Genomic DNA, 10,402 nt, shown 5'->3' with positions numbered 1-10,402 from the left:
TAAGGTCATAGGAATTTTAACACTAACTTTTGGAGGTCTTCAATGAAGCTAACCCTAAGTTCTTTAAGCTCCATTGGCTAGCCTTTCTCTTTGACAGACCATCTCTCATTTGGACCCCTTTACCATTGGCCCCGTGTTGAGATAGATTTGTAAGCACATGTCTATATTCTAACCCTTGTTCCCATTTATTCTCCCACATTAAATGATCAATTTAATATGAGAAAATCATTTGGGTTGGTTAGATATTAGATTTTATGACATGTGCATGTGCTAGTTCCGAGTCTCTCACAGTGAAAGTGTGGGTGTGTAAGGACCCATGTTTGATATCTAGAGCTATCTTCTGTATTTCAAAATTTTTATTCTTTGGCAATCACCTTCCAGAATGAGGCTTGAGCCAATGCAGGAGTTGTGGAATATGACACCGCAACACATTGCATTGGAAGATTGTTGGCTTATATAACTTGAAGAAAACAAGTGAAGAATTCATGAGGCCTGCCGATTAACAAGGAGAGAAATTACGAATGTGGAAGATATGAATGTTAGGTTACTTTAGAGTAGAGTTCTTATGCATTATATGGAAGTTCCCTTTATTTGATGAGTGGACACAACAATGTGAATATCAGGGGAGCCACTATGCTTTTATTTCTAAGGATGCTCTGATTTTTGACCTGAAGAAGGCCATAGCGGGGTGGTGGAGAAATGGTGCAATTTCTAAGCCATTGATGGAGAGGTTGTCGATGGTGGATACGTGTCCTAAAAAGAAAGTATTATCTTCTTTTTAAATTGTGAATGGGTCCTTATACCATTGTAATTTGGCACCTTCATTTAAGAGCTCCCTTGAATTCTTTTTCTTTTTGTCTTTGTTCTTTTGGATTGCTTAAAAAAGCCTTAAAGAACAAAGCACTAGTAGTACATTCATAGAATTTTGATCCAGTGATGTGAAATAATGCAATATTTTGATTTGTAAAAGAATCTTTTCATGTAAGACTTCCTAAAAGGACATTTCACAAAAATGTTCTTTTAATTTTTATTCTTATTAAACGTATCTTTTTCTTAAGAAATTATTTTATTATTATCTATGCTTATTAAATCTACTTTTTGGCCTGCAGAGGCCATAGGAGACGATGTGGAGAAAACGTGCAGTTTTTTGGCCGTTTGTTTTCGACGGTTGGACGACTCCCAGGTGGATTGAGAGTACAGGGCGATGTGAGTTGTCTGCAGCGCATGGGGAAGGCCTGGCCCCTCGTCCATAGTGCAGCCTGGCAGCCCGTCGACTTCTTCACTCTCACAGCGTCTACCTAAGATAAGCAGTCCATGCAAATTTGCAATCCCTGCGTTCCTGCAGGTCCTACTTCAAGAGTCCACGTCTCTACTGCTTTCACAGTGTGCAACACGTGCATACCAAGGCTACTGCGCTCTCTCACATCCTGGTTGCATGCCTGCACGGCGCTCGCAGCGCCTCAGAGCCTAACCGCACTGTGGCATTGAATGCATACCGCATGCCTGCCTGCACGGCCCTCACCGCCTCTGTGGCATTGAATGCATGGTACCAAGTTCTGTAGTCGAACAGTATGATAATGTATAAAAAGAAAAATGTGTTGCAACTTAATGTCTTTGTGTTCATGGCCAGGAAAATATATTTTTCCTAGACAATGAAAATAAGAGGAAACTTGAAATTATCTCGCTTTGTAGCTCAAAATTTGAATCTTTTTCCGTCAATTGCACCGAAACTTGTGTAAATTTCATGGTTTTCTTAAAGGCAAGCCTAAAATGTAGTCGGGATTTTCCAATTTTAACCGGTTAAAGTAGACCAGATTCCGGTTCTTTTCTAACGATACTGCCGTTTACAATCTCGAAAATGTCAATTGAGAGCGAGCAATTACAACGAAACTTGTGTAAATTTCACGGTTTTCTTAAAGGCAACCTTAAAATGTAGTGGAGATTTTCCAATTTTAACCGGTCAAAATACACTAGCTTCCGATTTTTGGCATGCAGAGGCCATAGGAGAAGGTGTTGCAAAAACGTGCATTTTTTGGGCCGTTGAAGTTCGGACCGCCAGGATGCACGCCCGCTGACAGGACCCGACCCATGAGGCGACTCTTCTACAGGGCAGCACGCGGGGTTCTCTACAGCGCATGCGTGACAACACCGCTCTCACATCGACATTGAATGCTTGATGGGAAGCTGATTGCACAATTATATTATCAAATCGGGGGAGAGGGAGAGAGAGAGATGCACGTGCGTGCGTCAATCACACTAAAACTAGTGTAAATTTGACGAGTTTCTTAAAGGCAAGCTTGAAATCTAGTCGGGATTTTCCAAATTTAACCATTTAAAGCAGACTAGGTTCCGTATTTTTCCTGGCGCTAGTGCCATTTTCAACCTCAAAAATGTCAGTTGAGAGCAAGCGGAAAAGGAGAATTTCCACCTCGAAATAGAGGAAAATAATGTAAAAACTTAGAAAATAAATATAATTCTCAACATTTTCTCTAGGCATATTCAAGAAAAGAAATTTTGTACGTCTATAAAGATATTTTTTCCTGAACACTTTAGTAGGGAGAGACACACAGAGAGAGAGAGAGAGAGAGAGAGAGAGAGAGAGAGAGAGAGAGAGAGAGAGAGAGAGAGATGCACGTGCACGCGCGCACACACCCACACACTCACTCATTTCCATAATAAAAATGTTCAAATGCATATACTAAGGCTTGAAATGACACCTATGAAAGTTAATGTGAAGATGACTACTTCAATTTGAGCTTGTGCATTTCAAAAGCTGTGTGGAGGCAAATATTAAAATCATATTATGTTATCAACTTCTATAAGAGAATCCCTTCTTTTGCCTTTCTACATCTCACAGAATTTGTAAGCTCATATAGTTATAGATTACCTTTAGCTTTGCTTGCCAATGGCTTTTATGAAATTGTGAAAGAGCAGCCCTTCTTCTACCTTTGTGCATCTCAGAATTTGTGAGCTCATTTACTTATAAATTACCTTTAGCTTTGCTTGCCAATGGCTTCCAAAGAACATAGTGAGAATTCTCTTGTTGTCGAAGGACGAGAATGGTTTGTAAGCAGTGGAGACTCCGATGGTGCTGACAGCATAGACTTCGAAGGCGGTGAGGCTTATTGACGCCTTTTGTGTTGTAGTTGCTCATTTTGGTTCATCAAACTTTCGAAGAATTTGTATTGTGAAATCTATCTCTAACTTGTGTTGCGAATGTGGTGCTAGTTCTGAATTTGGGGAATATCAATTGGCGAGTGTCGTTATTCGATAATCATTACTTCCATTACTCTTTTACAAATGTAATGTTTGTTTTGGTCATTCTCTTGTTTCTATGTCATACTACGCTTGAATCCTTCCATGGGCTTCTCTTGTCTTCAATCGCTACTCACATTGTCAAAAAATAGTCAAAATGCAGCAGTAGGTCAATTGTAATCTTGCTCTAATCAATTGGTTTACCTCAACAAGTAGAGGAAGGCTTACATTTTAGGGGGTTTTAGAAAAAGTCAAATGCATTGCTTTTGAAAACAGTGATCGAGCACATCGCATGTGTAGCGCGTAGGCCGCTCTCCCATACCAATATTTCGAGTACTTGAGCCTATGAGCACTACCTCTTGAATACACCATTTGATGCACAATGAGATTTTGAAACACTTAGGTTTTATTTTGCATCCTTGCATTGTGCATTCTCTCCAACACAGTAGCTTTGCACGCGTAACACATGCACACAATATGCTTACATGCTCATTCTCATTACATAGCCATCGAATCTCTCTCTCTCTCTCTCTCTCTCTCTCTCTCTCTCTCTCTCTCTCTCTCTCTCTCTCTCTCTCTCTCTCTCTATGTGTGTGTGTGTGTGTGCGCGTGTGTGTGTGTGTGTGTAATACACAGAAGTGTACGTAGACCTTTACCACAAGCACATTCACCGCTCTCTTATGATTGCCCATCTTCCTATAATTGCAAGCACGTCTCTACCTTCTAGTTTCTTTAGTATGCAAGAAGTAACCATACGAAAAGGTTGTCACGCAAGGAAATTTCTATCGCAAATGAGTGCTTCTATTTCTACCTATCGTTGTCGAACTTTTCCTTATATGTGAAATGCATTACGTCCTCATAATTGATCTTCTACAGAGCTTCGAAGGTTGACAGAAGGTACTCCGAGCTCGAGTCGTAAATGTGTCGACGTGTCCTCAATTGCATGCACATCATCGCCGCCTCGCCAAACATCGAAGGAAGAGCTGAATAAGCCCCACAAGCCTATTGCACGCGCATTGTTTCGTTTGAACGACTCCGTGAACTCTAGATGTGAGCCTTTCGTTTTTTGAAAGTGCCTTTCTTTGAGAGTCGTTTTATCGAGTCGTAGAGCTATTTCCTGATTTTACTATCTTTCGGATTATGTAGGCGACCAAGTTGTGGAGGACCCCATTAATGTCAAGAAGGAAGCATATCTTGAAATACCTGTTTCGCCTTTGTCTACTGAGCCTCTTGTGCCACTGCAAGGAAAAATCGGCCTAAACGTGATTGAGTGCACACCTCTGAACATTGCTAATGATCCAAGCCCAATTGAAGTCGAGCCTTCTATTCAAGATTCTAGGCTATATGCACCAGATGAATCACCTCAACTACATAGCAACTCTATTGATCTTAGTATTGTTCCATTTGCTCAAAGTCTTCTACCACAATTCTTGATTACTGACATCTCTGATTCTAGCCTGCGATTCTGTATCAAGGACAAGATATTGAATCTGTATGGCACCTACAAAGTTGGCCTTGACCAGTTGAAGTACAACCGCTACTTGAAGGTCGACCTGGTCGATGAAGAATGCACAGACACAATCACGGTGGTGGTGAATGATCCATACATAGAGCTCTACGTCGACAAGCTCCACCTCGGTGACTTTGTTCACATCGACAACCCAATTGTTAGGCGCAAAAATAGAGCAGATGGGGGATCAACATTGTATTCCTTGTACATTGATGCTACAACTGTTGTAAGCACAGCAGAACCTTTCCCAGTGTCCCTCACCTTCGCCCCTGATTGCAAGATACGTGCATTTCTTGATGACATAGGTGCACAACAATCTTTAACCGGACGTTCTCAGTTAAGCACACTTGCTTTTGTTATTTTACAAAAGCACAACTCACAATCAAGATTTGGTGGACCTGTCGGTGACCTTCTAGTTACAGATGGTCCTCTCCCATCAGATAGGGCATTTGTAAGAATTGACCTACCTTGCTTATTACTTTCTAGTCTTCTATTATAGATTTTAAATCTTCCATCATACAGCCATGCTCTTTTTGATTTGATTTACATACTCAATATTCTCTTGCAGCTGAGTTTTGTGAACTCTCGCAAAGATGATTGTCAACAGTTGCTTCAAGAAATGGTTGTTGATGGCCCTGTAATGTGTGTCGCAAGAAACATTGGAGCATTCCTCGACAAACCAAACACCTTGTCGATACTAGATGTCACAATTCTAGTGCCCGTTCGTAGTGTGTGCCTCAGAGAGGAGCTTGCTGCTGAGAGGCGGAAGTGAAAAATAGACCCGGTGGCCTCTACACCAAGACTATGCACAATGGCCTCATCATGGGGGATACACAATAGGGGCACCACCTAGCAAGATATGCGGCTAGGACGCATACATATACACAATGAAGCATGCCATGGAAAACAATTTCAAGATCCACGCCCAAATGTGGAATGGGGTGGTCGGAGAATAAGGTGAGAGGAGTGGTGAGTGAGTGAGAATGGGCTCGCTACTCGTGCATGTTAGTAAGGAAGATAATGAGGTAGGGGAAACTTGCGAGTATTCTCACTTATCATACAAGAGGTGGCGAATCCGCACACCTTTACATAAGCAGAAAAAAAAAGGGCAATGAACAAGCATATACCATACTCACAATGAGATGTATCCAAAGCGACACAAAGTATGGCACCAAGATGGAGTGTGTTGATTGCTTGCAAAAGATGAATACAATAGGTAGCGTATGGCAGGAAAATGAGAAGGGGACAAGATCGTAGGAGGCATAATGGAGAGATGGGAGTTGATGGCGAGGAATATCATGAGTGTGTCCACCCTTCTTCTTCTTGAAATTGTGCCTTCAACCCTTACTTACAAGTGGTGTGGAGGTGTGGTTCTCATCTTTTGTGCATGGTGATGGTGATGATGATGGTGTTGTGATCATGTGATTAGGGTTCATGCTACAAGCATGTAGCACAAGAGTGTGTATGGATAGGTGTGTGTGTGTGTGTGTGTGTGTGTGTCTCTTAAGTGAGCTCTCATGGCCTCCTTATAGAGGGAAGGAGGGGAAGATTTAGCAATATTTCTATTTGAGGTGAGTGTCCCACTTTGATGACTAGGAAAATGGGGTGCATGTGACTGTGGCTCCCATCTTGTCTCCTCATTATTTAAAATACCAGAGTCAATAGAGAGAGAAGATGAGAGAATGTGGGTAGGATGTAGAGGATAGGAGATATTTACAATAGTCTAGCTTTGGCTAAACATAAGCTTATTAGGGAGAGAAGAGAGAGGTAAGAAATTTACAAGAGATATTGTCAAAGGTGGATAGTTGTTGATGAGGATGGATCCTCCAAAAATAGTGATAGAATCACTCTAGACTTGCCAATACCTCATTAAAAGAGCCTTGTCTCTTGTAATCATGCTTGAAGACTTGTAGAACCATAGCCATTCTAGAGGGAAGAAAATTACACGAGAAAACTGGGGTCCACTACAAAAATTCTAGAGGATGGCCTGTGTCACCATTACACGAGAAAACTGGGGTCCACTACAAAAATCATATCTCCGTGTTCATAACTCCAAAAATTCTGAAAAAAATTGAGCTAAAAGTTGAGATCATGAGCTACATCTTTCATGTTGAACGCTCCTTCAGATTCAGCGTTCTTCTTTACTTAAAAAAGTCAGGCAAATAATGTATTATTTGTGGCTGCAAAGGTCTTTTGGTGGTCCCCTTTGAGTGGACTTCTCTCTTGCCTTCAAGTGTAAGCTCCTTCATGTGTATGAAAACATGACCTAGAGTTTCGAAAAGAGTGGCAATCATCTAGATGGAGGTATTATTGAAATTTGAAAGTGGGGTTGAGGTTTGAAAATGAAAACTAGTGAATAAAATATTTGGTAGGGTGGAATAATATACATACATGAAAAATATATTAGAAAATACTAAAATATATAATGTAATTCAGAATATATATATTTAATATTTAAGGTCAAAAGAGAGATCAACAAAAAAAGCTTACTTATTTGTGCTACATCGTGATTGATTAGCATAAGTCTTATTTATTTAATAAAGGCTAAAACGTTTGTGAAAAAGGGAAGAAAAAATCAAAAGTAACTTATATAATAGGAAATATTTTTGGTAAAAGAGAAAAAAAAATATGGGGGGTTCCCATGCATGGAAAAGTTTGCCTCACTGTTGTCTTCCAGACTCAAACCGAAAATTTGGGGTACAATCGTAAGGTGTGCTCATGTAGAATAAAGTGACATATTCCAAGTCCCTCCTCTCAAACTCTAACATAGTTATCTGCTGCAGGTTGTTGGCACGCTTCGATTCGTCAACTTCAATAGTGTGTTGTTGGAGAAGCATTGTTCAAATTGCAAATCCATAAAAGTCTACAGACTAAGACAAGCACCTTATTGCGGATCTTGCAATAAAAACACCACAATAATCACGACACCAAAGTTGGAGGCATGTATTGCAACAAAAGACAAAAAGCTTCTCGATGTGCAAGTCATTGGTGCAGCAATTGATGTAGTCCTTGCATTGGATAGGACCTTCAACGAAATCTACATTGAGTCTGCTTTTGAGGCAAGAGACACCTTGGCAACAACCTCACACTTTGGCCGCTTCAAAATCAATGCAAGTGGGCATGTGGTGGCGTACCAAACCGAAACTTAGTGTTCCGAATGTCCATCTTTCATTATTAGCTGTCCATTATTTTGCACGCTTGTTCTAACTATATGCTTGAATGGAACGAATGCTTCCATCCCCTGCTTTTTTGTAAGTGCTTTTGCACAATTTTGGTTGTGCTTCTAACTATTGTGATTGGATGTAACCAATGCTCCCATCCTCTACTTTTTTGTAGGTGCTTTCGCACAATTTTAGCTGTGCTCCTAACTATTGTGGTTGTTGCTCAAAAGATTGTCTATTTCTCTTCTCTCTCTCTCTCTCTCTCTCTCTCTCTCTCTCTCTCTCTCTCTCCCCTCATACACACATACATACAAACGCAAACACATAGACAAATAGCCATATCGATATTTGCATACATACGTGTGAAAAGATAGAGACACACACCCAGAAACAAACAAACACACGCACATAATTTCCACTAGACATGGAAAATGCTACTGATTTGAGTATTCCAAAAGAGATAGACGTTGACATGATATTCATGCAGACACATCCTTTTAATCAAGAATTGTTTCTAGCACTCCCTAGTGTGTTGCAAACAAAGTTAAGCTTTGGATCATTTAGGCTTACGATGCAACAATGCTTGTTCGAGAACTACTTAACGAATTTTATCACGCACTCTTCAGCTTCATTGTTCGTTGCTTCACAGTTGGAGTCCTTAAGTGAAAGAGCTATGCAATTGAATGCTTTATATGAAACTTGCAAAACATCAATGACTCTCACAATGGAAGTGATAAATATTTTCTCTCACAAATTCGAAAAAGCACTTGTTGTAATCCTTCGCAATGCTACAAGCGGCGACAGCAAACGAGAAGTAATTGGAAAATCAATCGAGCAATTTAGAAAAGGGCTTCTAATTATGGATGCATCTACTATGGGCTTAATCTATTGTCCTTTCGTAACTTTAAGATCGTGTCGTAAGCTTGTCCACTGGACAATTGTAGAGTGTGATGAATTAACGCGCTTATGGAGGGAGAACATGGATAAGCCGGCTACTCAAATCGCAAATATTTTTCTCGAAAAGGAACCACTTTGTGTCCATACACACTTTGCAATTACAACAAAACTAAAGCGACTACGACATGTAGAGCTGACAAAGACTACCTCATCGAAGCAACATGCTTCCATTCTTCCACAACAAAAAACCAAAATTTTGAACAAATTCCTCAAGAGGTTGAATGACACATCTACATATCCATGCGAAAAATGTGGCCGTTTGTTTTTCCGCTCGCAAGTCACACAATTCACTCCTCTACCATCCTCACATGCTGGAGATGCAAAACGAAAAAGATGTTGTTCTCTATTCTATTGCCGCGCATGCAAACGCAAACCAAAAAAATCTAGGGTCCCATTTGAGAGCTTGCATACATCGGGCTTCAACGACCCGCTGTTGCCAATCATGCAACTAAACAATGTCGAGGCACGCCTAGTCTTCATTCGCATACCGTTTGCAAAGATTCGAGAGCTAACTTATGATGGCCAATACGGTTTGCGAGGGAGTGTCGTCAATGTTCTTGCAAATATCGAAAAAACATAGCAAGTGCTTCCTCATTTTATCCACGATGAGGCTTCAGTCTTGATAGGCCTCAAACGCAAGCTCGAGTACACACATTGCTACTTGTCTGGCCTAGTTAGACCTTTACTGACAATGAAGGCCACACACGCTCTTCTTCACACCTCTTTGTATAAAAAGGAAAACATAACCATAAATGATAAATGGCTTGCACACTTTCAAGAAATCTCGCACTCATCACTTCCCCTACACACAAGCACATATGAGCTAGAGGATGAGGAAAGTATTGACACTGATGTACTCTTGCACAGCATCACTACCGCTGAGCAGGTCGTTGATTATAACGATAAAATTTTGCACGTTGCACCATTGGAGAGCAACACACCACTTGGTTTGTTTGCTGATGAGTTTTGTGAGGAGCTTAGTTTTCCTACCATCTTCTTTGGAGAGCCTAGAAAATACCACCAGCACGTATCTAAAAATTACCAAGCAGTCGCCAAATGGGAGCTAATGCACAAAGATAGACATTTCACGCTCAACATCGAAAACTTGTTTTTCAAATCAGTGAAGATCATGACACAAAAAATACTATCCTCCATTTGGATACGTCTCCGCAAAGCGAAACTCGAGGGAGCAACGCTGTGTGCCGGACAGGTTAGTCATGACACAAACATAGAGAAGGTAGTCTCGTCTCGACTCGGCTACAGAGACTTCGAAGCGCTCCGTACCTCTCCGGATTATAAAGAAAAGTAAAAAAAAAGGATTTTCTCCATGATTCAACAAATAGGGTCCCCAACTTTCTTTGTGACATTTTCCTCTCCTGAGAAACGTCGGAACAAGCTTCTCGATGCCTTGCAACAACTAGTCCCGCTGAAACAAGATAGCAATGAGAGCGATAGATGCTTCCGTAGACGTTTGGTACGAGCAGATCCAGTAACAACAGCTCGCTTTTACCTTAACCGC

At 40.8% G+C, this 10,402-nt stretch overlaps 1 pseudogene; it reads left to right on the top strand.

The window, feature by feature from the left end:
- Nucleotides 1-3,009: 3,009 nt before the first annotated feature.
- Nucleotides 3,010-10,192, top strand: LOC147442709 (uncharacterized; annotated as a pseudogene).
- Nucleotides 10,193-10,402: the final 210 nt, after the last annotated feature.

Source organism: Adiantum capillus-veneris, chromosome 14, assembly GCF_014529385.1.
Source record: "Adiantum capillus-veneris isolate H3 chromosome 14, ASM1452938v2, whole genome shotgun sequence".
Classification (NCBI taxonomy): domain Eukaryota; kingdom Viridiplantae; phylum Streptophyta; class Polypodiopsida; order Polypodiales; family Pteridaceae; genus Adiantum; species Adiantum capillus-veneris.
This window is presented reverse-complemented; position numbering and strand designations above follow the sequence as displayed.